This window comes from Bacillus rossius, chromosome 15 (genome assembly GCF_032445375.1).
Source record: "Bacillus rossius redtenbacheri isolate Brsri chromosome 15, Brsri_v3, whole genome shotgun sequence".
NCBI classification, from domain to species: Eukaryota; Metazoa; Arthropoda; class Insecta; order Phasmatodea; family Bacillidae; genus Bacillus; species Bacillus rossius.
The window spans coordinates 46,640,442-46,647,296 of record NC_086342.1 but is presented as its reverse complement, the minus strand read 5'-3'; positions in this window follow the sequence as shown (position 1 = coordinate 46,647,296).

Here is a 6,855-nt window from a genome sequence, read left to right as displayed (position 1 = left end):
CTTTAAATTAGTCATGCAATGGAGAATTTTGATTTAATACAATTTCTTGGACATACGCCATTGCAGTTTTGTCATAGGAAACCTACTGTTATCGTCGTTGTTGTTGTCCATGATGTCTGTTTATCTTCATCGCTGTGTTCGTATATCAGCTGCGTTGCCAAGGTTTTTCTGTCTGCCTGGATTTGCTGTTAATGTTGAAACTCTCTCCATGTTGTTAGACCACCGTGTTCGTCTCTTCTGTTATTATTTTCTCTTGAATACATTCCTTCCACTGAATTCTTGTGCTGTCTGATATTTAAGTTTGAGTGCGTTCGTCTGTGCAGTCGTCTTTGTATTGTCCTTAACACCTGTTTAGGTCCTACATCGTTGGGTTTATAGTTTTGACATAGCTGATTTAGGTTTGTTCTATGTGGGTTTATGAGGAAATAATCCTATAATGTTATTAATTATAATTATAATAAATTATGAAATAAATATTAGTTTTATTCCTTTATGGTTATTAATTATTTATAGTATTTTGAATAATTATTAATAGTATTTTTATTTATTAATTTGCGTTCTTGAATTTTTTCCATAACTAACGGTGCAAAATTGCAATGGGTATTTACAAGAATTATTTTAGGCTATACTCGCGTTTATGTCATTAATTATGTAAACACATTAGCAAATAATGGTCATTGAACTTCAACGACAAATAATCGCTCATTTTTTTAAGTGATTATAGTAGTATACGAATGTATGTTCTGGAACATGGCTTCTGGCTGTGGTGCCTGTGGTGACACCCGCCATCTTGGATTGTGACGTCACGGCGGCCATCTTGGATGACCTTGACCTTGACCTTTGACCTTGACCTTTAATTTGATCCTCAAAAATCGCCAAAATCCGCCAAAATTGGGCAAAATTTGCCCAAAATTCCTCAAAATTCGCCAAAATTTCCATTTCTGTGGAAAAAAATTCCGCCAAAAAATCTCAAAAAATTCCACAAATTAAAAATTTCTCTTTTCGAGGGAAAAATTTCCCGTTTCGAGGGAAAAATTACCGTTTTTAGTCCTTAAAAATCCCAGCGGCTGAAAATTCCTAAAACTGGCTTAAGCATCCTTAACTCAAACCTCAGTTAAGCCATTTATAGGATTATGACGTCACCGTTGCATTTTCCGGTACGCCCGCCATCTTTAACTTTTTTATTTATTATTCAATTTTAATAAAAATTTTTTAAAAATTATAAAAAAATTAAATTAATAAAATTTTAATATATTTTTTTTAAAAATTGTACTTTTTAGACACGGAGTTCGGAGTCCTCGGTTCGAACCCGGTGAGGGCAAAAAAATTAAAAATGGCAACCGATCCTTCCCCCCGTGGTGTGTGCTAGCAGACTGACTCCCACCACTTTTTTTCAAAGCATATAGATCGTCATCTAGTATGACGTCATGTCCGCCATCTTGTCTTTGATGCTGGAAGCCATCATCAATGTATCGTCGGCGAGAGTGCGCTCACGCCATGTTAGTTTAGTTCTTATCCGATAGAGTGCAGTAATCATTTATTACTGTGACACCAGCCATCTTGAAATTTGGCAGCCATCTTGAAAATCCGTAATTATTTAGCTAGAAATTCGGGAAAAGTTCCAAAATTCATTAAATAAATCACTCATTAATTTACATATTGATTCGATCGATTCACGTCCTCGGTTCGATACCCGATCGATGCAATAATGTTTAATTTTATGAAAAAATAATAATTTCAATAAACCATGTTAAACTTTCGTAAAGAGACTTTAAATCCTCTACTACCATCATCCTATCAGACGTCAAGACTACCATATTGGAAATTCGTAATTTTAATGCTAGAGATTCGGGAAAAAGTTCAAAATTCATTAAATAAATTTGTAATCAATATACTGATTGATTGGATCGACTAAGGTCCGTGGTTCGATCCCTTGTCGATACAAAACAACATTAATATTTTAAAAAAGTACCACTAAAGTGTAAGGTTTGAGAAAATAAAAAACACCGCAAGTTCTTTTAAAAAAACTTTTATTTCATACATACTACACTACTACAAGAACAAAAAAAAAACACTGACAAATTACTAAAGTTTTGTGGATTTCTCGATTCAAACAGTCTTCTTATTGTACGGACTAAGCCTTTTACATGACTTTAAATGTCTATACGATCCGTTCATCACCACAGCCAGAGACGGACTGAAGTTCATATCACTTATATAGTCTCATTAGACGGTACAACACATGAGTCGAAACAATAACCATGTTCATTATACGTCTCGGAGCATTTTTTATAATGACGATGTAAGCTATCGAGACGTGAAATTAGTTTATTACATTTTATACACTGAAATTGTATTCTTTGATCATTATTAGAACAACCGCTCCTTTCATGTCTGCGCGCATTTGAAGTTCTAGTAAATGATGCGTCACAATATTTGCACTGATGCGATGCACGCTCTTCATGAATTGAAGTCTGGAATGCAGATGGTGAAACTTCAGCTGATGGTGGAACAGCACATATCGAAGTCTCCTCCAGCGTTGTCAGAGGCGTTGCCAACGGGATCTGCTCCAACATCGTCGGCGCCGACGTCATGGTTCTCGTAGTCGATGGTACATCCTCCATCGAGTACGACGTTAAAGTCGGTAAAGATGCCATCGAAGTCTCAAGAACAGGCAATTACGCGACTTATACACCAGAAGAAACAAACTAGGTGATCCGTACACCGTCAACGGCAGTAACAAACTAAGCGTCCTGCTGTATAGGACTCGTTTATATACATTAACCGGTTTGAATAATACGCTAGTCAAATCAAGAACAATTTACTAAAATACTAGAGTCAAAACAACATTAAAAAATAGAAGCACCATCAACAAAAAAGGAAGCACATTTGGAAGCACCTTCAAAAAAGGAAAAACAATAGGAAACACCGACAACGAAAAGGCAGCACATTTGGAAGCACCAACTACGAAAAGGCAGCTCATTTTGGATGCACTATCATAAAGGAAGCACATTTTGGAAGCACCATCGAATAAGGAAGCACATTTGGAAGCTCCATCAACAAAAAAAAAAAAAAAAAAAAAAGGCAAAAGGATGCAAAATTTACGAGATCTAAGTCTTAGTTAGAAATCAGAATACAAGAAATAAAAACATTAAATTCTTATAATTTAAATTATTTATTTTATTTCTTTACATTATACAAATGCAAGTAAAACAAGCCATTATTGTATGTAGCCAGCTTCCCTCAGTTCCTTGAGTATGAAGGATATTTCTTTGATGCACGAATAGTTTCCTGCACAAAGCGAACCATGTAGAAGTCTTAACCGGTCAACCAATATGTTTGGATCTTTCCATGATGTGTAATCATTCTCTTCTATCAACATCTTCCTTGCACCTTTATAATAAATATTATGGTCTCTGGTGTCTTCCGTTTTACCACCAACCTCAGGGTAACTTTCATGTTTGAGACGGTGATCATCACAAGCTTGATCAGATTTATTTGATATATCACGTCGTTTCCATCGTTTCGGTCTCAGGACACCGCCACATTCTTCGATCTTGGCAGCTTTAGGTGCTTCATCATAGGCTATGTCTTTGTCAGCAGCCTCAGAGTCACTGTAACAATCACCGTAGAAGGAATCGTCTTCACCCAATTTACCATAATAATTCGATGTTGATGATGTTGAAGTGTCTTCATCGTCTTCATGCTTCCTTTTTAGGAGTCCATCATTTTTACAAAGTAGGAAAGAACTACTTGAATTCGGCTGGAATATATTCTCACTTTTCACGTTAAGGATTCTTCCATTGTCTTCATTCTTCCGTAAATCATCATCCTCCTTCAATTTTAGTTCTTTGTCGAGATCGGAAGATCCAAGAAAATTATTGTCGTAATGCAGATCACTCTTCCTTAGGCTAGTAGATTCATCGTTGTCCTCTAGCTTGTACGCAGGCTTGGCGCTACAAGTTCTGCCATGTCTTTTTAGGCTCCCTCTCCGCGTAAACGACTTGCTACATCGAACACAACTTATCATATTGCGCAGTGGATTTTTAACACAGTCATTCTTCTCGTGTTGTCTTTTATTCTTTCTCAAGATAAACTCTTTACTGCAAAACTTACACCTATGTTCTTTCGATACAGCGTCAGATCCCAAATCGGAATTCATATTAGTTACTGAGACTAATGTCAGATGCAAACTAAGAGTTTTAAATTAGATATATTACTTAAATATAATTTTTTAATTATTTCATCAGCGATAATTAATATATCTCATGCAAAAGTACTTTATGCATGTAGTTCTGCTTTTCAACAACAGATGTCGACACATGTTGCTTGCAGGTAAATAATATTTAGTTCTTTTATGCGGGATGCCTGATGCTCACTATCGATCGCAAAAGAAGGATGGCTTCGATAGACTCCAAGGAAAAGGAAGTTCGTCTTGCATGTTGGTGCTCCACAGATGTCTCATGGCGTAATATTAATTTGACTGAGTAATGATATTTGTCAATTTCACCTGATAAAAAAAAATTGCAAGTTTTGATTTAGTAGCAGAAATTATCGAATTAAATGTAACTCCAATTAAAATGACATGTCTCATTAGACAAAAAAAAAAATCCATGCAGAGAGCGGTTCCTCAGAATAGTCAGAAACACTTGAAGAAACCACAGGAATGATTGCAAGAACACGGGAAAAACCATCAAAATATTGACATTAATAATCAGGAGCACACGGAGAAAACCATCATAATATTGGCAAGAATAATCAGGAGCACACGGAGAAAACCATCATAATACTGACCAGATTAATCAGAAGTACTCGGAGAAAACCACCACATGTTTTCCTTGATATCATAAAATTACAGGAAAAAATATTTAAAAATAAAAATAAATTTAAAAAAAAATAAAAAAATGCATAAACAGTTTCTGATAGCTTGTAAACTTATCATTGTTGAGCAAAGATAGAGTTCTTGTACAAGCCAGAAATTTATGCATTTTTTTTTTTTTTTTTTTTTTTGTTGATGGAGCTTCCAAATGTGCTTCCTTATTCGATGGTGCTTCCAAAATGTGCTTCCTTTATGATAGTGCATCCAAAATGAGCTGCCTTTTCGTTGTCGGTGCTTCCAAATGTGCTGCCTGTTCGTTGTCGGTGCTACCAAATGTGCTGCCTTTTCGTTTTTGGTGCTTCCAAATGTGCTGACTTTTCGTTGTCGGTGCTGCCAAATGTGCTGCCTTTTCGTAGTCGGTGCTTCCAAATGTGCTGCCTTTTCGTTGTCGGTGCTTCCAAGTGTGCTGCCTTTTCGTTGTCGGTGCTTCCAAATGTGCTGCCTTTTCGTAGTTGGTGCTTCCAAATGTGCTGCCTTTTCGTTGTCGGTGCTGTCAAATGTGCTGCCTTTTCGTTGTCGGTGCTTCCAAATGTGCTGCCTTTTCGTAGTTGGTGCTTCCAAATGTGCTGCCTTTTCGTTGTCGGTGTTTCCTATTGTTTTTCCTTTTTTGAAGGTGCTTCCAAATGTGCTTCCTTTTTTGTTGATGGTGCTTCTATTTTTTAATGTTGTTTTGACTCTAGTATTTTAGTAAATTGTTCTTGATTTGACTAGCGTATTATTCAAACCGGTTAATGTATATAAACGAGTCCTATACAGCAGGACGCTTAGTTTGTTACTGCCGTTGACGGTGTACGGATCACCTAGTTTGTTTCTTCTGGTGTATAAGTCGCGTAATTGCCTGTTCTTGAGACTTCGATGGCATCTTTACCGACTTTAACGTCGTACTCGATGGAGGATGTACCATCGACTACGAGAACCATGACGTCGGCGCCGACGATGTTGGAGCAGATCCCGTTGGCAACGCCTCTGACAACGCTGGAGGAGACTTCGATATGTGCTGTTCCACCATCAGCTGAAGTTTCACCATCTGCATTCCAGACTTCAATTCATGAAGAGCGTGCATCGCATCAGTGCAAATATTGTGACGCATCATTTACTAGAACTTCAAATGCGCGCAGACATGAAAGGAGCGGTTGTTCTAATAATGATCAAAGAATACAATTTCAGTGTATAAAATGTAATAAACTAATTTCACGTCTCGATAGCTTACATCGTCATTATAAAAAATGCTCCGAGACGTATAATGAACATGGTTATTGTTTCGACTCATGTGTTGTACCGTCTAATGAGACTATATAAGTGATATGAACTTCAGTCCGTCTCTGGCTGTGGTGATGAACGGATCGTATAGACATTTAAAGTCATGTAAAAGGCTTAGTCCGTACAATAAGAAGACTGTTTGAATCGAGAAATCCACAAAACTTTAGTAATTTGTCAGTGTTTTTTTTTTGTTCTTGTAGTAGTGTAGTATGTATGAAATAAAAGTTTTTTTAAAAGAACTTGCGGTGTTTTTTATTTTCTCAAACCTTACACTTTAGTGGTACTTTTTTAAAATATTAATGTTGTTTTGTATCGACAAGGGATCGAACCACGGACCTTAGTCGATCCAATCAATCAGTATATTGATTACAAATTTATTTAATGAATTTTGAACTTTTTCCCGAATCTCTAGCATTAAAATTACGAATTTCCAATATGGTAGTCTTGACGTCTGATAGGATGATGGTAGTAGAGGATTTAAAGTCTCTTTACGAAAGTTTAACATGGTTTATTGAAATTATTATTTTTTCATAAAATTAAACATTATTGCATCGATCGGGTATCGAACCGAGGACGTGAATCGATCGAATCAATATGTAAATTAATGAGTGATTTATTTAATGAATTTTGGAACTTTTCCCGAATTTCTAGCTAAATAATTACGGATTTTCAAGATGGCTGCCAAATTTCAAGATGGCTGGTGTCACAGTAATAAA